Consider the following 25,699-nt stretch of genomic DNA (forward strand, 5'->3'; position numbering starts at 1 on the left):
AAGCATGCAGATGCTCTTCCCATCCCCTGAGGGGAATATCTTGCAGTGCCAGCATGCAGTCTCCCACTCAAATGCAAACCAGGGCAGGCCCTGCTTAGCAAAGAGGACAACGCCATGCTCGCTGCCCCAAGACCAGCTCTCCTGACCTGGCTGGAGACCGTTCGGATTATAGTGCCGGCATCGAAGCCCCAGGAGTCCAATCTAGCAAGGAGATGCTCTCACAGGGAACTAAATTTATCGCCTCAGCTTCTCTGCAGCCGTGAGTGACAGGTCTCGGACTGACACCTCAGCATGGCCCTCAGGCGGAAAGGTCAATGCCTCCCCGTTCCCTGCCAGCAGAAAGTTAGGCCCCACTGATCACAGATCAAGAGGGGGCATTTTCTCCCTCAATCCCGGCTGGGCAGCAAGAAAAGGAGCTTGCAGGCATCCATCCACCTTCCCTCTCCTGAAAACCGAGACAGAGACACATCACCGAGGAGAGCAGGAAGAATCTCCTCTTCCCAAAAGAGGAGGAAGGATCCAGCAAGCCCCTCCGGGACTGTGTTTTCCTGCCACTGCTGGAAAATAAACAGCCACCCACACACTCCCCTGGGTGTCCGGAAGAAAACCTTACCTAATGAAGATGCTGGACAAAGCTCTCTCCGGGTCCATGGTGGAAACCGCTGGGGTGGGTGAAACAGTCCTGAAGGAGCCGGAGAAAGTGCAGCATCTTGCAAAGAGAGGAGAGAGGGCAAGCTTCATTCAAAGACTCAGGAAGCTCTCTGGCTAGAAGTCGCAGGCAGCGTTTCAAGCGCTCAAATCCCCATTTGCGGAAATCTCTCCCCACCCAGTCCCCCCGATTCAGCCCCGCCGGCAGGGAACCAGGGACTGAGTACTAAAACCGGTGGTAGTAGTTACTCAGTGGCAGCAGCAACCGATTGTAAATCAATACCGTGGAGTGGAAGGGACGGTAAGCAAAGATGCTGACGAGGAGGGAAAAGGCTGTGTTGATGGAGCCCGCCGAGGGGAAGGGGAAACGGCAAGCTGTTTGCCCAGTTTTCAAAATCTCTCCTTGTGTCTCTGTTTCTGGCCAGTCGAGTTGCTGGTTGCAAAGTGGGCCCAAAACTGCCGCAAAGAGGCCAGGAAGGTACTGAGGACATTTCTGCAGCTCTTCTTCCTCCGACCCCCACCCGCCATCACACACAGAGGAAGCAGAGTCTGACCCTTGGTCCACCTAGCTGAGTATTGTCTTCACAGACTGGCAACGGCTTCTCCCAGGTGGCAGGCAGGAGTCTCTCTCCCAGCCCTCTCTCGTGGGAGATGCTGCCAAGGAGGGAACTGGGAGCCTAGTTGCTCTTCCCAGAGCGGCTCCATCCCCTGAGGGGGAATCTCTTCCAGTGCTCACACTTCTAGTCTCCCTTTCATATGCAACCAGGGCAGACCCTGCTTAGCTATGGGGACAAGTCATGCTTGCCACCACAAGGCCAGCTCTCCTCTCCTAAAAAGATCTCAAGTACAGAGCCAGGAAAGATCTTAGGGAATGTAAGAAGCTGCCATATACTGAGTCAGACCCTTGGTCCATCTAGCTCAGTATTTTCTACCCAGACTGGCAGCGGCTTCTCCAAGGTTGCAGGCAGGAGTCTCTCTCCCAGCCCTATCTCGTTGGAGATGCTGCCAGGGAGAGAACTGGGAACCTTCAGCTCTTCCCAGAGCGGCTCCATCATCCCCTGAGGGGGAATCTCTTCCAGTGCTCACACATCAAGTCTCCCATTCAGATGCAACCAGGGCGGACCCTGCTTAGCAAAGGGGACAAGTCATACTTGCGACCACAATACCAGCTACAATCCCCCCCTAACCCCTAAAAGAGTTTTGGGCTGGTTTGGGGCTGCCAATCCCCATGGCCACAACAGCATCCCCCAAGGTCTCAGAGGCGGTAGGTCCACCATTAAAAAACAAACAAAACCCAAAGCAGGGGTCGGCTCAACTTCACGCCAAACTGGGCCTAGTCCGGCTCGAGGAAGAGCCCTCGGTTCGGGCTGGGCTGATGGCGAACCGACTTGAGATTGAGCCGGTTCGCACATCTTTGGGAACCTTCTGCATGCAAGCAGGCAGATGTTCTTCCCAGAGCGTCCACAACCCCTAAGCGGAATATCTTCCAGGGCTCACATATATAGCCTCCCTCTCAACAACAAGCCAAGGCAGAACCTGCTTAGCAAAGGGGACCATTCATGCTCACTGCCACAAGACCAGCTCTCCAGACGTACACGTACACACCTGCACACGTGCCTCTGTATGGACACTTTACGCACAGGAGCCTAGCAAGGTGGGAGTGGGCCTTGGCACAAGAAGCCCCCTCCCGACTTCTTTTTCAGAGAGACATAAGGTGGATCATAAAGAGCAAGCCATCATCCAGCCATGCCCTCCCTTCCTTGGGGGCTCAGGACCATTTGTCTCTCCCCGCCCCCTTGATCAGTTGTAGCTACACCCCTGCAGCACCTGCTTAGGGTTTTTGAAACCTCCGGGGTTTTCTCCACTACACGGGAAAACGGTTATCCCTCCTCCCAAGTGATGAATGGTGATATTGCACCAAGATTGCCAGGTGATTGATTGCATATAAACCAGGCGAAAGCTTCTCTGCGGGCTTTAAGATGAAGAACAGAAATACCCCAAAGATGAGGAAGAGAATTGGGTCCAATAGTCCAAAGGAAAATTGCACCATGTCAGTTATGCCACGGACCCCGAAAGAGACCCGTTTGGCATTTGGCAAAATGGTGGAGGCCGCCTTTCATTTTAGATGGACTTTATTTGTATCCATTGATTTAGGTGGTTTTACGTAGGAGTGTGCTTTATTTGTATCCTTTGATTTAGGTGGTTTTACGTAGGAGTGTGCTTTATTTGTATCCTTTGATTTAGGTGGTTTTACGTAGGAGTGTGCTTTATTTGTATCCTTTGATTTAGGTGGTTTTACGTAGGAGTGTGCTTTATTTGTATCCTTTGATTTAGGTGGTTTTACGTAGGAGTGTGCTTTATTTGTATCCTTTGATTTAGGTGGTTTTACGTAGGAGTGTGCATGGAACCGATTCCAGCGGTTTGGTGCGGGTTCGAGCCGAATTTGAATTGGACCGCTGGTCTGCGAGTGGGTTCAGGTCGAGCCAGCCCCTGGTTCGGACTGAGTGTCGAACTGGGCAGAACCAGTTTGGAACTGGTTTGGCAGTTTGAGTTGGCATGCTTGTAAAGGGGATTCTGGGGAGGGATTCGGGAGTGTATCTCCTCCAAATTATCCACCACAGGCTCCGGATACAGGTGTCCTCTTGCCCTCTTTGAAAGCATGCCCCCTTGAACCGCTGAGCTGGTTCTGAACCGGTTGGGTAGAACTGGGGCCGGTTCAGCTCGAACCTGGACTGGCAGCCCTTTCGGGGTGTCCAGTCCGGTTTGAACCTGAACCGGTCGAACCGGGCCAGTTCTATTTGAATCAGTTTCGAATAGAACCAGTTCTGCACACTCCTAGTCTTATGTGGCTGTTGCAGCAAGGTTCCTCAAAAGGAGACCCACCGAAAGCCATTGAGAAGCTAGGCTTTTCATCCAGATACTAAACATGAAAACTGGGTGTTTGGGAGAAGGCAGCCATCAAAAGCAATTAGGCATAGGTGAGCTGAAATAAATAAGGCTTACAGATTCCCCCCCCCTTTCCTTTTAAAAGAGCAAAGAGAATCCATTAGACAGAGAGCAGCTGCAAAGAGATCCATAGATAAGGTGAAGGAAGGGAGTGCAAAGAAGCAGAGCAGAGGAAAAGAGTTCAAGGCTCAGCCAGCAAGGAAAGAATCAGAGGAACGCAATACAGAGAAGTCAGAGATGAAAGGTGCAGGCATGGGGAACAGACCGAGCTGGCCGGCAGCAAACATGTCATCCACAACTTTGCAGAAGTCAGCTCAGAAATGGCGTGTCGGCCATTGTAAGCAACCTCCACCGTTCTTCACTGGAAAAACAAAACCACACGGACTGCGTGACACTCAGTGGTCTGCTGATGGGGTCAGGGCAGCTAAGAGGTCGGTGAAGACTCGAAGGAGGAGAGCTGGTCTTGGGGTCGCAGGCATGACTTGTCCCCTCTGCTAAGCAGGGTCCGCCCTGGTTGCATATGAAAGGGAGACCAGAAGTGTGAGCACTGGAAGAGATTCCCCCTCAGGGGATGGAGCCGATCTGGGAAGAGCATCTAGGCTCCAAGTCCCCTCCCTGGCAGCATCTCCAACGAGAAAGGGCTGGGAGAGAGACTCCTGCCTGCAACCTGGGAGAAGCTGCTGCCAGTCTGTGAAGACAATACTGAGCGAGGTGGACCAAGGGTCTGACTCAGTATATGGCAGCTTCCTATATTCCCTGAGATCTTTCCTGGCTCTGTACTGGAGATCTTTTTAGGAGAGGAAAGCTGGTCTTGTGGTCGCAAGCATGACTGGTCCCCTTAGCTAAGCAGGGTCCGCCCTGGTTGCATTTCAAAGGGAGACTACATGTGTGAGCACTTCGGGGATATTCCCCTTAGGGGATGGGGCCGCTCTGGGAAGAGCACCTGCAGGCTTGCATGCAGAAAGTCCAAGTTCCCTCCCTGGCAGCATCTCCAAGACAGGGCTGGGAGAGAGGGACTCCTGCCTGCAACCTTGGAGAAGTTGCTCCCAGTCTCTGTAGACAATCTTGAGCTAGACGGACCGAGCCTCTGACTCAGTAGACAGCAGTTTCCTATGGTCCTACAAGGCTGTTCTGACGATCAGCCAAAACCAGGAAACGCCCTCATTTCAGCAGAGAGCGTCTTCCAGAGCCCCTTTTACGGCGTGAGCACTGTATATATATCTTATCGGGTTCACATACGTCTCCCATCCAAATGCAAACCAGGGTGGACCCTGCTTAGCCACGGGGACCCTCTGTGCTGGCGGCCACAAGACCAGCTCTTCCTCCCACCAGAAATCAACCCTGAGTAGGGCTGCCCAGGAATTCCTCAAAACTCAAGCCGACGGCAATGCCAAACGTGATAAGGCTAATGCCACTGATGTAGCCCTCTCCAGAATCTCCTTCTGTATCACTTCCTGCGTAGAGTAGCACTTTTATTACGAGGATCCATCTTCTCTCCTATGATTGCTTCCCCCCCCCCTTTTGAAACGTCTCTTGATCTATGTCCCAGCGCCACGTCTCTGTGATTCAAGAAGCAAAAATATTGCTCTGGGAAGGGAAAGATACCCAGAGAGCCGCATATGGCTGGTTCATTATACGCTCCTTTGGAAAATGCATGGGGAAGAGGTTCTTTTTTACCCTAGCTGGCAGAGATGAATGATCCTGAGAGACACGACCCTGTGGGCCCCTTGCTTTATTTCAGCGGTTGCTTCCGCTATGTTTTTAATAGGTAAATCTGATTTTAACTGGGTCTAGTCCTTTAAATGAATTCTATTAATTTTGGCTTGTTTTATCTCTTTCATGCCCCTATGGCACCCTGAGGAGGATCATAGGAACATAGGAAGCTGCCATAAACTGAGTCAGACGGCTGGTCCAGTTTTGTCAGTATTGTTGGAGATGCTGCCAGGGAGGGAACTGGGAACCTTCAGCTCTTCCCAGAGCAGCTCCATCCCCTGAGGGGGAATCTCTTCCAGTGCTCACACTTCTAGTCTCCCATTCAAATGCAAACCAGGGCAGACCCTGCTTAGCTAAGGGGACCAGTCATGCTTGCGACCACCAGACCAGCTTTCCTCTCCTAAGAAGATCTCAAGTACAGAGCCAGGAAAGATCTTGGGGAATATAGGAAGCTGCCATATACTGAGTCAGACCCTTGGTCCACCTAGCTGAGTATTGTCTTCACAGACTGGCAGCGGCTTCTCCAAGGTTGCAGGCAGGAATCTCTCTCCCAGCCCTATCTCGTTGGAGATGCTGCCAGGGAGGGAACTTGGGACCTAGATGCTCTTCCCAGAGCGGCTCCATCCCTTAAGGGGAATATCTTCCAGTGCTCACACATGTAGTCTCCCTTCCAAAGGCAAACCAGTGCAAACCCTGCTTAGCAAAGGAGACAGTTCATGCTTGTTTCCACAAGACTAGCTCTCCTCCTGTATATCATGCAAAAGGAGAAGAATATAAATATTTTAGATAGATAGATAGATAGATAGATAGATAGATAGATAGATAGATAGATAATTTAGGAGCCTATAAGATGGATGGTCACTTTCATTCTGTTCACTGTTTAAAGCAGAAGGTCCCAACTTCCCTCCCTGGCAGCATCTCCAACGAGATAGGGCTGGGAGAGAGATTCCTGCCTGCAACCTTGGAAAAGCCGCTGCCAGTCTGTGAAGACAATCCTGAGCTAGATGGACCAAGGGTCTGACTCAGTATATGGCAGCTTCCTATGTTCATAAAGCCTGTGGATTTATAATTTGCACTCTGATGGGAGCCTGAGCACCGTATTTACCCATATAGAATATAACCCTGAATTTAAGACAAACCACTTTTAAAAATATGGGTCCAAGATAGATTGTACTATTTACCCCAATAGAAGAGGAGCCTAAATTTAAGACCCCAACACTTCTAACCTCATACAATCTGGAAAAGAAATCTCATCTTGGATGGAGGTAAATACAGTCAGGTGTCTACGGATTCTGTGCTTTCCACACATTTCCATCGGCCCTATGGTGGCGTTTAGTCCATAGCTTGATGTTGTGCAGACTCCAGCTGCTGAGCTGAACGGTCGATAAGATATTGTAGAGCCATGAGGTTGTTAAAATTTATCTTTAAGCAAAGGAACAGACCAGCAAAGGACGGCCTGTGCTCTAAACGATCTCGGTAAAGCGGAGAATGTTAAATCACCAACATAAACCTGGACACAGGCAACATTTTTTTAAAAAAGGATTATTATTGCATTTTCGATTCTCCCACCCTGCAACGCTTCCTGTTTTATTTTGACTCCCCCCCACCACATTATGTTTTACACACCTCTGCCTCTGGAAGACGATTCCACTCCAGTGAAATGTTGCAAAGCAGCAAAGGATCAATCTCGCTTATAATATCATTATGTCAAAGACGGAGCAAGGCAGTCTTGACTGAACAATCGCTCAGTGGAGTTAACAAACGCGAGGTGGGAAAAGGAAAGGAAAACCCCAATATTGCAATCTCATTATCTAATAATTTTGTCTCCTGGAGGCTTTTCAGACAACAGGCTTTACTGAGAGGCATGATGGATACTCCGAGGCAAAAAGCAGGTTTTTTAAAAAACCCTGGACATAAATCGGGCTCGGTTCCGATACAGAGGGGGAAACCCGGATCGTGTGTGAAGGGTTCTCGGAAATATCGCATGGACTTCAGGGTAAATCTGGCCGATATGTGAACGCACACCCACCCTCCCAAAGTAAAGTCGCCATCTGAAAAACCTCCCGGCACTGAAAAGCTTAACTCTTCCTGCACTCCCTGCCCTTTTGACCTCATGTTGTAAAAAATTATTTTTACAGAGGCCTCACAAGTCGCATGTCCCTAGAAACTAGTCATCAGAGGTAGACTGCCTCTGAACCTGGAGGTTCCATTCTGAACAACCATGGCCAAAAAACGTTATAAGAAGATGCCTGCTGGAACAGAACGTACTTCTGTCAAGTCCAGCATCCTGCTTCTGACATTCCCTATAGCTCAGTCCCTGACCCCTGGATCAGGCCCACAGCCAACCTGTGGGTGTGCCTTTGCGTCATCTTCTACAAGGGCTAGGGATGATGGGAGTTGTAGTCCAGAAGTATCTGGGGACCCAACAGGGCTGACCCAACTAGGTTTTGGGCACCCTAGGTGAAGTTTGACTTTAATATGAGTCACACAGGCTTCTCATTCACCCAGGATGAACGCCCGCCCTGCACGGGTGACCAGCGAATGAAAGGCCTGTGCTGGGTTGGAGACACTGTTGGAGACCCTCCCCCCATTGGAGACGCCCCCCCCCATTGGGGACGCCCCCTCCCCGAACATTAAACCCAGAGCCACCAACCCAGAATTATATGGAACCCAGGCCTGTATCTGATTCCATTTAATAATAATAATAATAATAATAATAATAATTATTATTATTATTATTATTATTCGATTTCTATACCGCCCTTCCAAAAATGGCTCAGGGTGGTTTACAAAGGGAAATAACTAACAAACAAGATGGCTCCCTGTCCCCAAAGGGCTCAAAAACTAGAAAGAAACATAAGACAGACACCAGCAACAGTCACTGGAGGTCCTGTGCTGGGGACGGATAGGGCCAGTTACTCTCCCCCTGCTAAATAAAGAGAATCGCCACGGTAAAAGGTGCCTCTTTGCCCAGTTAGCAGGGGTTATCAGAGTTCAATTAAATGCCTGAACTCAAGGTGAACTGACACCCATATCTCAGGACTGCCTCATGTACTGCTCTGTGAAGGAGGAGGCAATCCAGCATTGTATTGTGAAATGGGCACTCACAGAAACACAAGGGCTAGGCCTGAGCTAATCCATATGCTAAAATGTAACTCACTATCTGATAATGTCTGTGGAAGAGGCCAGGGGCTGATCTCCCCTTTCCTGTTGCAAGAAGTCTATGCTAATCTTTGTCAATGATGGCTCTGCTATGCCCAAAGGGGATTCCTCAGTTGCTGTCTATAGAAATTCCACCCTAGGAGAACACCTGTAGAGTTAGATGGAGCCAGCGTGGTGTCGTGGTTAGAGTGCTGGACTCGGACCGGGGAGACCCGAGTTCAAATCCCCATTCAGCTATGATGCTAGCTGGGTGACTCTGGACCAGTCACTTCTCTCTCAGCCCAACCTACTTCACAGGGTTGTTGTGAAAGAGAAACTCAAGTATATAGGACACCGCTCTGGGCTCCTTGGAGGAAGAGCGGGATATAAATGTAATAATAATAATAATAATAATAATAGTCCTTTTACTAACACCTTCTGGGAACAGGCCCAAATCTGGGGACAAGAGAAGAGGCCCATTTGCAGCTCAGAGATGCTGATTTGCTTCGGTCCCCTCCCCAAGATAGCAGCGAAAAGAAGATGGGATTAAGATCTCCCTGGACTGCCCAGATAATTAAAAAGACATTATCCAGAAGGTAACAGCAAGATACTTTTCTAGAGATCTCTCCCATAGCGGGGTGTGAGCCAGCTGTTTGGCCAGCTCAACTTTGGGCTTGGCCGAACTGGGCCCGTATCAGTTCGGCCATCGAATCGGGCTGGGCTGGGCCAGTCCCCAAACCCCCCTACGATCCTCCAATCAGAAGCCAGTGCCAGAGAGCCAATCAGCAAGGGGGGAAAGGCCTTCAAAATGGCGCCCGAAAAGTCTCGACTCGGAATGTCGAAACGTTTTGAAACGAGGTTGTTTTGTTCTGAGCTTCAAGCAAGCCCTTTCTTTCTTTCTTTTTTTCATTTTTAAATTAAATTTTTATTAATTTTAACAATAACCATTCACAACACATTAAACAAATATGGACTTCCCGCTCACACCTCCTCGTGAATCACCAACTATATAATTAACCCTTGCTATAATAATAATAATTCAAAACATAGATTTAAACCTTACAAACACAATTTTGCTCTACCCAACCTGCTAGTATTACTAAATTTCAAACCCTGCTGTAAAATCCATATTAGGAAAATAGTTCTTTGAATACAATAAGAATGGTTTCCAATCTTCTTTAAAACATTCTAAATTTTGATCTCTTATCAGTACTGTAAGTTTTGCCATCTCCGCATATTCCAAAATTTGTATCAGCCAATGAAGGCATTCATTGCTCTTCCATTTCTGAGAGCAAGCCCTTTACTTCAAGGGTGTTTCGCTTCAAGCTTGAAACACTCAAAACCATTTTGAGGTGAAACGTTTTGACGTCGAAACGTTTTGCACATCCTATCCCAGGGACTGAAGCTTTAGATCCTTAATATCCTCTATCACCAAATCATGGCCCTCCATCTACAGTGGAAGGTGGAAATTGCTGATTCGTTGCCAAAGAGAAGGTGGAAATAAATCTCTGAAACGCGAAGCTGTTAACGAGAAGCGGTTACCTGAGTGTGCAGCGTTTCCCTGACAAATTGATTAAAAGAGAATGTAAATGGATATGAACATTTATATGAAAATGAGACAATAACTTTCCAATTGCAACTAAATCATAGAAGAGCGGTTCAAAAGATCAAAACAATAACCCTGCAACAAACAGGATGAGTCCATTTATTAACTGGGACAAAACCCTGCAGGCTGATAGGGAGGAGAGGATTTCTGTGCCCCATTCCTGAATCATTATGTTACACAGGAAGCTGCCATATAATTTATTTGTTTGTTTGTTTGTACATTTATATCCCGCTCTTCCTCCAAGGAGCCCAGAGCGGTGTACTAGATACCTGAGTTTCTCTTCACAACAACCCTGTGAAGTAGGTTAGGCCTACTTGCCATATAACCCCTGCTTACTTGGCGAAGAGGCACCTTTTAACGTGGCGATTCTCTTTATTGAGCAGGGGGAGAGTAACTGGCCTTCTCCGTCCCCAGCACAGCATCCCTCCGGTGACTGTTGCTGGTGTCTATCTTAGGTTTCTTTTTAGACTGTGAGTCCTTTGGGGACAGGGAGCCATCTTATTTATTTATCATTCCTCTGTGTAAACCACCCTGAGCCATTTTTGGAAGGGCGGTATAGAAATCAATCAATCAATCAATCAATCAATCAATCAAATAAATAAATAAATAAATAAATAAATAAATAAATAATATACTGAGTCAGACCCTTGGTCCATCTCACTCAATATTGTTGACCCAGACTGGCAGCAGCTCCCCAAGGTTGCAGGCAGGAGTCTCTCTCCCAGCCCTATCTTGGAGATGCTGCCAGGGAGGGAACTTGAAACCTGTTGATGCTCTTCCCAGAGCGGCCCCATCCTCTAAGGGGGATATCTTCCATTGCAAACACAAATAGTCTCCCATTCAAATGCAAACCAGGGTGAACCCTGCTTAGCAAAGGGGACCATTCATGCTGGCTACCACGCAGCGGGAAACGGCTTGACCAGCAAGCCAGAGGTTGCCAGCTATAGCCCCCCCCCCAAAAAATATATATCCTGTCATATCTTGACTGTCTTAAGACCACTCCTAATATAGAAGCCACTCACGAATGCACATTTAGATCCTCTCTGGTGGGGCTCTCTTAAGGAACCCTTAACGTTTAAGCGCCTTTTAAAAATCTCCTCCCCTTAATCCCAAGCGTATATTAAACTGAAGCTGCCAATGTCTTCGAGCAGAGTTTTCCAATAGCAAAAGGAAGACTCACCCTGACTCCGCTGGTTTGATTTCCTCTGCCTGCCTGGATACTCTTTCCTGAAAGTTTCCAAATGTGACCATTTCTCAGATTAATGGGAGGATCGGTCTCCAATTTGGCCTTGAAGATCTCTCCGTGGTGCATTCATGGCTGTTGTCATCGAATCCATCCACCTTGCTGCTGGTCGTCCTCTTCTTCTCTTGCCTTCAGCGTTTCCCAACATTATGGACTCCTCCAGGGAGCTGGGTTTTCGCATCATGTGTCCGAAGTAGGATAGTTTGAGCCTGGTCATTTGTGCCTTGAATGAAATTCTGTATTGATTTGTTCTAGGAGCCATTGGTTTGTTTTCCTGGCTGTCCATGGGATCCTCAAAAATCTTCTCCAACACCAAAGTTCAAAAGCTTTAAAAATTTCTGAGAAATTTCTCCTTGGGAAGAACTCACTGTCACTTTCTTCTTTTAATCTCCAGCACCATTCTTATAAGTATGGGGGCCCCATACTTATGCAGGCGGTGCAAGATTCCAATCTGAGTTCTGAATATATTCCTCTTACTAGGAGAGGGATTTTCATTCCAAAGAGTTTTTAAATGGCTTTGTATCGTATTTTGTATTTTTGTGTTTCCTCCCCCGCTCCCCACCATTTTGGCCTGTTATGATATAATGTGTGATGGGTTTTTATTTCAGGTTTTAATGTTGTGTTGTGAGTTGCCCGGATAACGATTTATTACGGGGTGGCTAAAAAATAACGTTTATTAGTTTGTTTGTTTTATAATTCGCATTGATGGCACAGGAGCTGTGCATGAAGGATATTCATGCAACGCTGTGCTTGTGTGAATTCCCACCCTCCTCCTTCATGTAACTAGATTCTAAAGCGGAATGAAATAAAAGGCCAGAATACAGGAACATAGGAAGCTACCCATTCAGAACACAGCTCAGCAGCTGGAATACTCACAACAGCAAGCAATGGACTAAACTCCATCATAGTGTCAATTAGAAAGGGGATTGAAAATAAAACGGCTATGATTATAATGCCCGTATACAAAACTATGGTGCGGCCACACTTGGAGTGCTGCGTACAATTCTGGTCACCGTATCTTAAAAAGGACATTGTTGAACTGGAGAAGGTACAGAAGAGGGCAACCAAGATGATCAGGGGCCTAGAGCACCTTTTTTTACGAGGCAAGACTACAACACCTGGGGCTTTTTAGTTTAGCAAAAAGATGACTGCGGGGAGACAGGATAGAGGTCTATAAAATCATGCATGGCGTGGAGAAAGTGGGGAGAGAGAGATTCTTTTCCCTCTCACACAACACTAGAACCAGGGGTCACTCCATGAAATTGATGGCCAGGAGGTCTAGGGGACCAACCAACGGAAATACTTTTTCACACAACGCGTGGTCCACTTGTGGAACTCTCTGCCACAGGATGTGGTGACAGCCGACAACCTGGATGGCTTGAAGAGGGGTTTGGATGACTTCATGGAGGAGAGGTCTATCAATGGCTACTAGTCGGAGGGCTGTGGGCCACCTCCAGCCTCAAAGGCAGGATGCCTCTCTGAGTTGCAGGGGAGTAACAGCAGGAGAGAGGGCACGCCCTCAACTCCTGCCTGTGGCTTCCAGCGGCATCTGGTGGGCCACTGTGCGAAACAGGATGCTGGACTAGATGGGCCTCCTTGGGCCTGATCCAGCAGGGCTGTGCTTATGTTCTTATGAAATGTGTGGAGAGCACAAAATCTGTAGACAGCTTACTGTATTTACCTCCATCCAAGAGATTCCCCCACCCAGTTCTTTGAGGTTAGAAATGGGGTGTGTGTGTTACATTTAAAATGGTCCTCTGCCATTTGGGTAAACAGCATAATCTATATGGGACCCATACTTTTAAAGGTAGGGTAAAAGGTAAAGTGTGTCGTCGGGTTGGTGTCGATTCCTGGCGCCCACAGAGCCCTGTGATGGTCTTGGGTCGAATACAGGAGGGGTTGAGCATGGCCCTCTCCTCCCGCGCAGTGTGAGAGGAGGCCTTTCCGCCTTGTTCCTATATCGCTACAGCCCAATATAGGTGTTTCCCCAGCAAGGAATTCGAATCAGCAACCTCTGGCTTGCTAGTCAAGTCATTTCTCCACTGCGCCATTTAAAGGTGGATCGTCTTAAATCTTCCATTGAAGATTTAGATAGGGTCATCTTCTATCTGGATAAATATGGTGTTCAGGATCCATCAGAGTGCAAATTCTCATTTATAAATCCACAGGCCTTAGGAACATAGGCAGCTGCCGTATACTGAGTCAGACCCTTGGCCTATCTAGCTCAGCATTGTCTACCCAGGCTGGCAGTGGCTTCTCCAGGGTTGCAGGCAGGAGTCTCTCTCAGCCCTCTCTTGGAGATGCTGCCAGGGAGGGAACTTGGAACCTTCTGCATGCAAGCCAGCCAGTGCTCTTCCCAGAGTGGCCTCATCCCCTGAGAGGCAGATCCTACAGTGCTCACATGGAGTCTCCCATTCAAGTGTAAACCAGGGTAGACCCTGCTTAGCAAAGGGGGCTATCCACGCTTGCTACCACAAGACCAGCTCTCCTGCCCTTATTCTGGTTCAAAACACAAAAAGGCACTTTTTGCACACAACAGGTTTTACCGTGAGTTTATGGGGAGGCGTTACTGCAAACTCAAAGTTGTCCCCCAAAACCCACTGCAAATAGTGGATTTTTTTAACCCCATACATAAGTGGGGGTACACTCTAATGCACAGTGGAAAACCCGAATTGTGTATGAACAGGTCCCCGATAACTCGCAGGGACTCCAGGTTACATCCAGTTGATATGTGAACTCCATTTTTGATTTATTTTTCTTTCTTTATTCGATTTCTCTACCACCCTTCCATAAACGGTTCAGGGCAGTTTACACAGAGAAATAATAAATAAATAAGATGGATCCAAAGGGCCTCTGTCCCCTAAGAGCTCACAACCTAAAAAGAAACTTAAGACAGACACCAGCAAGGGATGCTGTGCTGGGGGCGGATAGGGCCAGTTACTCTCCCCCTGCTAAATAAAGAGGATCACCACGTTAAAAAGGTGCCTCTTGGCCCAGTGAGCAGGGGTAAGAGGCATTCTGGAGGAGATGCGAGTTAAAGGGCGTCAAAAGCCCCGTCTGAAAAGCTCCATTCTATACTCACTATGAAACTTGGCATTCTTAGTGGTGGGAACCTTATATAACTGCTAAAAATAAAAAATAAAAAACACACACCTGGCAGAAAAGATCAGGATACTCTGTTGACATAAACACCTTTTCCTTGATTTTTTTTTAACCAATTCAAAATCATCCAGGAGAGGGTTAAACAAAACTGGGGTCAGCTGACCCAATTCCTTCTGCAAAGCCCCCAGAAACAACAGCACTAAAGCAATGGGGGGACCAGATATTCTGGGGGCTTCTCCCCCTGGATGCAGCGAGCTTAATGCCAGAGGTAGCAAACCATTGCAGCAGAGAGAGAAAAGGCAGAAATCTTACCTTCTGGGGGGAAGAAGCCCGCCTGACTTAATTGGAAGGCACCTGCAGAGAGTATTGGACCGAATCCTGGCGGTAGTGATTGAAAGGGCCGCTGGTATTCACAAAGGGACCCCGGTGGGATTGCTAAGAATAGATTTGGATGGTCTGAAAGGAGCTGAGGCACAGCACCGCCGGAGAGAGGGTAATCTTAAAGGCACAGGAGAGCCTTGGGAAAAGTCGAGAGGGGCAGAGGAGGAATATCTGAGATGGGATATACAACACGCCACGGGACATGTGCAAATACAGCCCTTTGGGGCCTTTCCCAGACCTTGCTGTCTAGAGATACTCCGGAACACAGGAAGCTGCCATATACTGAGTCAGACCCTTGGTCCACCTAGCTCGGTATTGTCTTCACAGACTGGCAGCGGCTTCTCCCAGGTTGCAGGCAGGAGTCTCTCTCCCAGCCCTCTCTCGTTGGAGCGGCTGCCAGGGAGGGAACTGGGAACCTTCAGCTCTTCCCAGAGCGGCTCCATCATCCCCTGAGCGGAATCTCTTCCAGTGCTCACACTTCTAGTCTCTCTTTCATATGCAACCAGGGCGGACCCTGCTTAGCTAAGGGGACAAGGCATGCTTGCTCCCACCAGACCAGCTTTCCTCTCCTAAAAAGAGCTCCAGTACAGAGCCAGGAAAGATATTAGGGAATATGGGAAGCTGCCATATACTGAGTCCAACCCTTGGTCCACCTAGCTCAGTATTGTCTTCACAGAGTGGCAGCGGCTTCTCCAAGGTTGCAGGCAGGAGTCTCTCTCCCAGCCCTATCTCGTTGGAGATGCTGCCAGGGAGGGAACTGGGAACCTTCAGCTCTTCCCAGAGCGGCTCCATCCCCTGAGGGGGAATCTCTTCCAGTGCTCACACTTCTAGTCTCCCTTTCATATGCAACCAGGGCGGACCCTGCTTAGCTAAGGGAACAAGTCATGCTTGCGACCACAAGACCAGCTCTCCTCTCTCCTACTGCTACTCCCTAATGTTTGAGCACCGGAAGAGCTTCCCTTTAGGAGATGGAGCTGCTCTGAGAAGAGCATCTCTGTGCTTGCATGCAGAAGGTTCCCAGTTCCCTTCCTGGCGGCATCTCCAGATAGGGCTGAGATTCCTGCCTGCCGCCTTGAAGAAGCCGCTGCCAGCCTGTGAGGACAATACTGAGCTGGATAGACCAATGGCCTGACTCAGTATATGGCAGCTTCCTATGTTTGTTTGTTTTTTATTTTGTTTTGTTTATTGAACATATTTCTATACTGCCCCAAAAACCTGTGTCTCTAACTTGCATTTAGTGGTCTCTTTGCTGCTCTTGATGCAAGACCACACCAAACCCTGGCCCTGTTGATGCAGAACCGGGTGAGCAGGGACATCACAGATCCTCTTTTCCAGAAAGGCAAGCTCTTCTCCAAACGCATGCCTCTCCGTTCTGTTCAGCAGAAGGAAAGGCAACGCAGGGCACACAGGCCAACGAATGTGCAATCACAAGGCAACCATACAGCTGGAAGGAATCCCCAAACTCTCTTCAACAGAGCACAAGGAAGACCCCTGTGCTCTAGAAGGATAGTGCTGAAAACTCTGCAGCAGAAAAGAGAGGGGAAATGCAGAACGCGCACACACACAGACCCACTTTTAGGAGCATATAGCTCATTAGGGGAACAGGAGTCAGAAATAAACATGGCCAAAGCCGGAGACGTGTTCAGCTGGAGGAAACCACGAAGGAAAAAGCAACTCGGCTTGATAGATGGGGAAAGACGCGTGCTTTATGCCTTGGGAGAAATAATTAGCACCTCAAAATAAAAGGAAGCCTAGCTGGAGCTTTTGCACAGAAAACAAAGAAGGCCTAGTAATGAGACCGACATATGTATGGAAGCTAATCTCTGCTTGTAATTTAGGGCAATTAAAAATTTCAGCATTCCAAGTGCCAGGAAAGGACGCATAGAAACCTCGCCGACTGGCTGTGTGGGCTTGGGCCTTGGGGGGGTGGGTTTGTATAGATTCAACCCTTTTTAACCAATCAGGGAGCCCAACGGCTCTGGAGTCAAATTCGAATTGAAATTTGAAAATACACTGCGAATCCGAATTGAGCTGCCCTTTTAAGGGGTGATTCGATTCGAATTCAAATAACTCGAATCACCCAGATTAGAGTTGAATCGATTTGAATTCGAAGGTGCTCTTCCCAGAGCGGCTCCATCCCCTAAGGGGGGTACATCTAACAGTGCTCACATGTAGTCTCCAATCCAAATGCAAACCAGGGTGGACCCTGCTTAGCAGAGGGGGCAATTTGCATGACTTGTCCCCTTTGCTATGCAGGGAACTGAGGCAAGGTGAAGAATATTGGAGGAGAGCTGGTCTTGAGGTAGTAAGCACAAATTGTCCCCCTTTGCTAAGCAGGGCCCACCCTGGTTTGCATTTGAATGGGAGACTACATTTGTGAGCACTGTTAGATATTCCCCTTAGGGGATGGGGCCACTCTGGGAAGAGTACCTGTCTTCTTGCATGCAGAAGGTTCCAAATTCTCTCCCTGGCAGCATCTCCAAGATAGGACTGAGAAAGACATTATTACTATACACAGCTCTCAATGATTTTTGATCCAGTCCCTGGATCCTGATGGGATCTGACTCACGATCCCTTCCGAAGGCCTGCTAATGCTGTATTCATCAGAAACAGGTAGAGACAGTTATTTTTAAAGAACAATGATTCAGCCGACAGCCTCCCTGTGCGATAATTGCCAAGGCTCCATTATTCATAAAACAAATATTATGGAAAAGGCGCTTCCTCAGTGGGATGAGAGAGGCACAGATCCTGTGATTTGCATTAAAAACAGCAGCAGGTGGGGGAACAGAAGACAAAAGGCTCGGGGAATCGTGAATCGGGCTGCATCCTCGGCTTCCGATACGGAGGCCCACTTTGGATCGCTTTGGAGCTTGTGGATCTGCTACCCAGGCAGGCTTGAAGGATCAGGCACTGCAATGTTTTCCCTGCTGGCGATCTTCACTCCTGAGCTCACACTTCACGTCCTCCTCGCTCGCTACTGAAACAAAGGCTGAACTGAATGCATGGGAATATAGAAAGCTGCCATATACTGAGTCAGACCCTCGGTCCATCTAGCTCAGTATTTTCTACCCAGACTGGCAGCGGCTTCTCCAAGGCTGCAGGCCGGAGTCTCTCCCAGCCCTATCTGGAGATGCCGCCAGGGAGGGAACTTGGAGCCTTCGGCCTGCAAGCCTGCAGATGTTCTTCCCAGAGTGGCCCCATTATCCCCTAAGGGGAATATCTCCCAGTGCTCACAAATGTAGCCTCCCATTCAAATGCAAACCAGGGCAGACCCTGCTTAGCAAGAGGGGCCATTCGTCCTTGCTGCCGCCACAAGACCAGCTCTTCTCCCATAGGAAGTGGGGAGAGGAAAGATGTGGACTCAAACGCTGTACCAATAAACGATACCTCCAAGATGGAGAAGGTATTCAAGATGCATTTAAATACCAGTGGCAGGGGAGCAACAGCAGGAGAGAGGGCCTGCCCTCCCCTCTTACCTGTGGGCTTCCAGCGGCATCTGGTGGGCCACTGTGGGAAACAGGATGCTGGACTAGATGGGCCTCCTTGGGCCTGATCCAGCAGGGCTGTTCTAAGGATGATAGTAACAAATCCCTGGAGGCACAGTAGAGCAGAGAGCTAAGCAAGAGCTACAGGTGAAACTCGGAAAATTAGAATATCGTGCAAAAGTCCATTAATTTCAGTCATGCAAATTAAAAGGTGAAACTGATCTATGAGACAGACGCATTACATGCAAAGCGAGAGAAGTCCAGCCTTAATTTGTTATCATTGTGATGATCATGGCGTACAGCTCGTGAAAACCCCAAATCCACCATCCCAGAAAATCAGAATATTACATGGAACCAAGAAGACAAGGATTGAAGAATAGAACAATATCGGACCTCTGAAAAGTATACAGTGTACTGTGCTTGATTGGCCAGCAAACCCGCCTGACCTGACCCCATAGAGAATCTATGGGGCATTGCCGAGAGAAGGATGAGAGACATGAGACCAAACAATGCAGAAGAGCTGAAGGCCTCTAAGGAAGCATCCTGGTCTTCCATAACACCTCCGCAGTGCCACAGGCTGATAGCATCCATGCCACACCGCATGGAGGCAGTCATTGCTGCAAAAGGGGCCCCAACCAAGTACTGAATGCTTATACTTCTCGGAGGTCCGATATTGTTCTATTCTACAATCCTTGTCTTCTTGGTTCCATGTAATATTCTAATTTTCTGGGATTGTGGATTTGGGGTTCCCATGAGCTGTACACCATGATCATCACAATGATAACAAATTAAGGTTTGACTTATCTCGCTTTGCATGTAATGCGTCTATCTCATATATCAGTTTCACCTTTCAATTTGCATGACTGAAATTAATGGACTTTTGCACGATATTCTAATTTTCCGAGTTTCACCTGTATGTCAGAGAATGTTCAGAGTGCAAGCAAAACGTCGGAAGCCCCCGAGGACCCAACTCCGAGGCCCGCAAGAGGCTCTCAAGAACCCCGAGATGCATCCCAGGACCTTAAGTTCCTGGGGTGTTTCCTGGGGTGCACAAAACCAAAGATGTCCGGGTGCTGTTTGGATTCAAACCAAACCAGGCAAGCCGGTTTTGGAAACACCCCTAACACAGACACACCACGACAAAGGCAGTATTTTCACGCCACGGGCTCTTGAGAGCACAAACAGCCACCGAGCTCCTCCGAATGCACAAATATAAACAGGTCTATTTTTTACAAATACGCAGTAGGAGAAAGAAGTTTTTCATTTCGGTCATAGAACAGCATGAAGTCAACCAACAGCAGCCGTTTGGGCAATAAAAACTGGGCGAAACCTGCACACGATAAAACAAAACTTGGCCACGTTAACAGAAACCATTTCTTTAAAACTGGACAGCAGCAAACACTCTAAATAAAATTGAGTGGTGTGGCCAGGCAGATCCTTTAACAAGGGAGAAATAAACTTGGATGAGTCTCCCTGTAAAAGGCACAGTAAAGGATAACATGGGCAGTAGTTTCTACATTGTCCGAGCCATAAGGGCAGAGACACGATGCGCAAGGTAGCAGAGACACGATGCGCAAGGTAGTAGACACGATGCGCAAGGTAGCAGAGACACGATGCGCAAGGTAGCAGAGGCACGATGCGCAAGGTAGCAGAGGCACGATGCGCAAGGTAGAAGAGACACGATGCGCAAGGTAGCAGAGACACGATGCGCAAGGTAGCAGAGACACGATGCGCAAGATGGCAGAGACACGATGTGCAAGGGAGCAGAGACACGATGCGCAAGATAGTAGACACGATGCGCAAGGTAGCAGAGACACAATGCGCAAGGTAGTAGACACGATGCACAAGGTAGCAGAGACACGATGCGCAAGGTAGCAGAGACACGATGCGCAAGGTAGCAGAGACACGATGCGCAAGGTAGCAGAGACACAATGCGCAAGGTAGCTTTTTGTACTTTCTTTCTAAGACCGCAGCGGGGTGGACGTCGAGACGAGCAAGGGTCAACGCTCTCCTACACTGAGGTGTAAGTAAATTATTCAGGTAGTCAGCAGGTCTCGTTTTTAAGAGCTGAGTACCGATAAATAACCCACCGGGCAGATTGGCCGTTCCTTCCTGCAAGTTCTCGTCTAGGGCTCGTTTCTCCAAAACGGCTTGGATCAAACCCCAGCCTGATGAGTTCTTCCTGAGGCAAGCCAAGTGGTTGTAACTTCAGATTTAAAGTCATCTTCCAACTAAGACCAAGGGGCAGGGGGACAGGCCAACAGGAAGGAAGACCAACTCCAACCAAAATTATCACCTGATAAAAATTTCAACCGAAATAATCACCTGATAATAAAATTATCACCTGATAACCAGCATCCCAATTTTAGTGTGGAAACCCTGGCCTCATTTCTAAGGGCTGCAGGAGTGGAAACACGGCAGCACATAGATTCACATGTCCCCACCCCACATCCTTCTTCCCCCCACTCCCCACTCTGTCTCTAAAGCACCCGGCACAGGCCACAATCACACTCGGCTGCTCGGCACAGTGGTGACCACACACCCCAGTACGGACGAAAGAGGATTTGGGGGCCCCCCGGGGTGTGTGGAGGCCCTGGACCTTGGCCCCGAAGTCCAGGGGTAAGAGTGCCACTCTCTGGAGGGTGGCCAGGCCATGCCCATGTGCATGCAGTGTCACACATCCGGGGCGTCTCTGGTGCATGCTGCCAGTCTGTGTTGACCAGACTGGGTTCGATGGATCAAGGCCCTGACTCAGTCTCAGGTGGCTTCCTATGTTCCCAACCCTTTGGGGAGGGAGCCGTAGTGCAGAAGGTCTTGGGCTGCCTCCCCAAGTCAGGGCGAAGAGAGACTCCTGCCTGAAGCCTTGGGGAGCCGCTGCCAGTCAGTGTTGACCATACCAAGCTAGACGGACCCAGGGTCTGACTTGGTAGACGGCAGCTTCTTATGCGCCTCGGGCTTGATCCGGTGCTGTGCCGCTGTCCTGTGGCAGTATGCTAAACTGTCCACTGCATTTCACAAGGACGGACGGTTGTCATTCGCTGTGGGATTCCTCCCCTGCAGTCATTTTTAACTAAAGACCAGTTTGTCTCTGTGTTTTCCTTCCAGATTCCTCAAATATTCCTTTCCAGCAACAACAGGAGTGTGTGTGTGTGTGTGTGTGTGTGAGAGAGAGAGAGAGAGAGAGAGCGGGGGGGAGGGAGGAAGGGAGGGAGGGAGATACTGCAAAATACGATGCCAGGATGCAGTTATTGATTCGGCTCCCGGCCAGTGCTGGAAGGAGAAGTCAACTGAGTTTATGGAACACAGGAGATGTTGCTGGAGTATGACTTTACCGCAACTTTAATTTGGCAGGGTGTGTGTGTGTGTGTGTGTTCGCATATCGGCCAGATTGACCCTGACATCCGTGCAATATTTCAGAGAGCACTTCACACGTGATTCAGGTTTCCCCCTCCATAGACGATTTCCCCAACCTAGACGATTTATGTCTGGGGTGGGAAAAATGCTCTTTTTGCGTTGGAGTCTCCATGATGCCCCCAACTTGCAGTAAAGCCTCGCGGTAAACCTGCAGCCGAGCCTGCGGTCTGAAAAACCCTCCAGGAGGACTTGGAGGCAGCAGCAGCAACGACTAATCTCTGTCAAGGGCCTTGCATTTTGCAAACGTTTCTTCGTTTTTAAAAAATCTTTTTTTGTTTTGCGGGGAATAAGTGCAATAAAAAAACAACTTAGAGAAAAATTAAGCATTGACTGTAAGCTTTGGAGAGGAAACTGCGAGCAATTGTCATGGATTTGGGCATCCAGGTATTGGATTTTAGGAACGTACGAAGCTGCCATATACTGAGTCAGACCCTTGCTCCATCTAACTCAGTATTTTCTACACTGACTGGCAGCAGTTCTCCAAGGTTTCAGGGAGGAGTCTCTCCCACCCCTACTTGGAGATGCCACCAGGAACTGAACCTAAAACCTTCGGCATACAAGCATATACTCTTGCTCTACCTCTGAGGTGTGGCCCCGATCCCCTTAGGGGGATATCTTACAGCACTCACTCACAGTGTCCCATCCAAATGCAAAGCAGGGAAGACCCTGCTTAGTGAAGAGAACAATGCATGCACAGCCCTGCACAGAGCAGCCCCTGATGCTGAGGCAGCCTAGGGTGGTTCATTTGTTTGTTTATTAAATTTTCCTTATATACCGCCTCCTCCAAAGACTCTAGGCTGGACTAGGACCGGGGAGACCCGAGTTCAAATCCCCATTCAGCCATGAAACTAGCTGGGGGACTCTGGGCCAGTCACTTCTCTTTCAGCCTAGCCTACTTCACAGGGTTGTTGTGAAAGAGAAACTCAAGTCTGTAGGACACCGCTCTGGGCTCCATGGAGGAAGAGCGGGATATAAATGTAATAATAATAATAATAATAATCATAATAATAATAATAATAATAATAATAATAATAATTCTTGTGGATTTTGGAGCTCTGAATTACCTGCTCTTGTTTCTGAAGTAGAAGTGAGGCATTAGGAATCTAGGTATGTGCACGAAACAGATTTTGCAACTCGTTTTGAGCTTGAAACGAATAATCAAATCCTCAATTCGCTCCGTCAAAAGCAGCCAAAGATGACTCTTTCAACAAATCAACCACAATAAGCTCAAACTGATTTGAGTGTTTTGATGCCATGGTGTGGCCTGTTTTTCTAGCCTAGCAACTGGGGTCAGCGGTTCGAAACGGGGCTGTTTCGTTTCGAGCTCGAAACAGGCCCTTCCTTGAAAAGGCATTTCGTTTCGAGCTCAAGACATTCAAAGGCCCGTTTCGAGCTCAAATTGATTCAAGTTCAAATCTATTTGCACATCTCCGTAGGGACCCTCCAGTGTGCTTTTAAAGATCCCATTCTGTACAGATCACTCGGAAAGCAAAGCTTGCCACGGCATTTATTTCATGCCAGTTTTCCCCACGCCACCTCACCCATGCAGATGGATCGAATGCTGTTGATGACGGGGGCACGGAGCACTCCAGATGTGACAGTGCACATGATTGCATCCAGAGCCTCTCGGGGTCTAACCCAGCCACAAAATGCACCAGATGGATGGAATAAATTGCACTTCAGCCAATGACATGACACTCCAGCATACAGGAGATCATGAAGAAGAATAGATCCCTCGGTTAACAGCCCAAAAGCAAGGAGAGTTGGGCTTGGGGTAGCAAGCATGAATGGTCCCCTTTGCTAAGCAGGGACTGCCCTGGTTTGCATTGGAATGGGAGGCTACATGGGCACACGATAAGATATTCCCCCTTAGGTGATGCTCTGGGGAGAGCACCTGAATGCCTGCATGTATTTCTTTCTTTCTCACATATGTGCACCACCCCAAACCTTTGTCTCAGGGTGATTTGCAGCAACATGAAGCCAATGAAAACACAGAAAATAAAAACCGTAATTTAAATTGTAAAAACTTTGGTGAAGGGAGGAATCTTTAGGTACTTTTTAAAAGGCATCAGAGATGGGGAAGATTTCATTTCAGCCAGGAACACATTCCGGAGTCTTGGGATAGCAACAGAGAAGGCCCGTCCCTGTGTGGCCACCGGAACATAGGAAGCAGCCATATACTGAGTCAGACCGTCGGTCCATCTAGCTCAGGATTGTCTACCCAGACAGGCAGCAGCTTCTCCAAGGTTGCAGGCAGGAGTCTCTCTCTCAGCCCTATCCCGTTGGAGATGCTGCCAGGGAGGGAACTTGGAGCCTTCTGCTCTTCCCAGTGCGGCTCCTTCCCTTGAGGGGGAATCTCTTCCAGTGCTCACCTTTCTAGTCTCCCCTTCAAATGCAACTGGGACAGACCCTGCTTAGCTAAGGGGACAAGTCATGCTTGCGACCACAAGACCAGCTTTCCTCTCCTAAAGAGATCTCAAGTACAGAGCCAGGAAAGATCTTAGGGAATATAGGAAGCTGCCATCTACTGAGTCAGACCCTTGGTCCACCTCGCTCAGTATTGTCTTCACAGACTGGCAGCAGCGGCTTCTCCCAGGTTGCAGGCAGGAGTCTCTCTCAGCCTGATCGTGGAGAGGCTGCCAGGGAGGGAACTGGGTGCCTTCTGCAAGCAAGCATCAAGGAGTCAAGGAGTCTCTCTCCGTCAAGGAGTCTCTCTCCCAGCCCTTTCTCCTTGGAGATGCTGCCAGGGAGGGAACTGGGAGCCTAGTTGCTCTTCCCTGAGCGGCTCCATCCCCTAAGAGGGGGAATCTCTTCCAGTGCTCACACTTCTAGTCTCCCTTTCATATGCAACCAGGGTGGACCCTGCTTAGCTAAGGGGACAAGGCATGCTTGCTCCCACCAGTCCAGCTCTCCTCATCGGATGAGCCGATGGCAACTGCAGACAAACTTCTACAGAGGATTCAGCTTCATGGGGGAGAGTTGTGATGTTTTTGAACCTTCATGTTCAGAAGCAGGAAGCATCCATGACTAAGGCAGACATCTGGATGCAGGAGGAACACCATGGGCAGCTACAAGGGAAGCCTAGCAGGGAAAGGTTTCAGCACCTTGGTTAGCAACCAGCCAAAGGTTTTGTCAATGGTGGACGATGCAAGTCATTGAATGGTCCTCGAGAAAGACAGGCTGTTCTGGTCGCTCCAGGTCTTAACACCCACATCAATTTCTGAGGATGGATACAACTGAAGGAAGCCTGGGCAGGTGCGTGGCTGGGGGAGTCATAATAATAAAGCCCTCTTTTTTGTCTCTGATCACACACACACACACACATGACCACACTCGTATTCAACTCCCGCCTGCAAACTCGGAGAAGCCGCTGCCAGTCTGTGTTGACAATGCTGAGCTAGGCCGACCAAGGGCCTGACTCCGTATAAGGCAGATTCCTATGTTCCCGTGTCTCTAAAGAAGAGCATCTCACACTTGGAACCCATCAGGCAATATTGAGGAAACTATCCATAATTCCATTTGCAATTCCCCCGATTTTGACTTGGCACTTTCTCCTTCTTCTCCCCGCATCTTTCCTGCTTCTGAACATTGCCATTTCCTTAGCATCTCTCTACAAGAGACTGACTTCTTTGTGCTACATAGACAACCGATTGATTAGCCTAGGGCCCAGGGATGGGGAACCTTGGCACTCCAGCTGTTTTTGAACTACAATGGTGGGAGTTGTAGTTCAAAAACAGCTGGAGTGCCAAGGTTCCCCACCCCTGGGCCATGGCTGAACTGCTGATGCTCCCCTGTCCCTGGTGGGTGGGGGCACCCAACCCCCCCCCAAAAGCTCCCTGGTGCTGACCCCGTTTAAAGGGCGCCAGGATGGCAGAACAGGTTTCTTTCTCTCCAACTTCCCAGGAAGACCACTGCTCAAATCTGAGCTGGGTATAACTGCTCTCACGCACGTCCCAAGCATCAATTTTGAATGCAGGCTTCCATTTCACTCAGTTTCAAAAGATGTAATGGTGGTATTCC

General features: G+C 48.8%; 1 protein-coding gene across 1 annotated transcript in view; it reads right to left on the reverse strand.

Moving 5' to 3' along the window:
- The window catches only part of CALN1 (calneuron 1), a 129,501-nt gene extending 114,690 nt beyond the window's left edge, over positions 1 to 14,811 (reverse strand). The window contains exons 1-2 of the mRNA XM_053275503.1: positions 14,712 to 14,811; positions 614 to 709 (exon numbers count right to left, since the gene is read on the reverse strand). The gene's annotated coding sequence lies outside the window, so the exon portion shown is untranslated. The remainder of the gene's footprint in view (positions 1 to 613; positions 710 to 14,711) is intronic.
- Between the last annotated feature and the right edge of the window lie 10,888 nt (positions 14,812 to 25,699).

This window comes from Hemicordylus capensis, chromosome 12 (assembly GCF_027244095.1).
Source record: "Hemicordylus capensis ecotype Gifberg chromosome 12, rHemCap1.1.pri, whole genome shotgun sequence".
NCBI lineage: Eukaryota > Metazoa > Chordata > Lepidosauria > Squamata > Cordylidae > Hemicordylus > Hemicordylus capensis.